This window comes from Bison bison, unplaced genomic scaffold (genome assembly GCF_000754665.1).
Source record: "Bison bison bison isolate TAMUID 2011002044 unplaced genomic scaffold, Bison_UMD1.0 scf7180017864379, whole genome shotgun sequence".
Taxonomy (NCBI): domain Eukaryota; kingdom Metazoa; phylum Chordata; class Mammalia; order Artiodactyla; family Bovidae; genus Bison; species Bison bison.
Genome location: NW_011494951.1, coordinates 382,010 through 382,396, shown reverse-complemented (window position 1 = coordinate 382,396; position 387 = coordinate 382,010).

Below are 387 nucleotides of genomic sequence, written 5' to 3'. Positions count from 1 at the left end.
GTTCATTCTGTCTGATTCTCTGTTTTAATTCTTCTTCTAACTTTTCCCTACTATTTATTTACAAGTTTAGATGACATCTTCTCCAAAAAGACTTTCCTGATTCTCTAAAATGTCAATTAGCTGGTCCTAATTTGTGTGCTGATAGGCCTCTGAACTTCTCCCCAGTAGGGCTCTGATTACCTTAAATGATAATTACTTCTTTGTTAATCTGTCTCTGTCAGTCATTCCATGACTTCAACTTACCTCTGGAAACCTGAACTGAGTGATGACATGAGGTAACCTATCAACCTATGTTACTTCCAGTGCTCTTACCTGGGACTGGAACAGGTGGCAGAGGTTTGACAAAATGGTCTCCTTTGGAGACAACAGGGCAGAACTGCCAGAGAT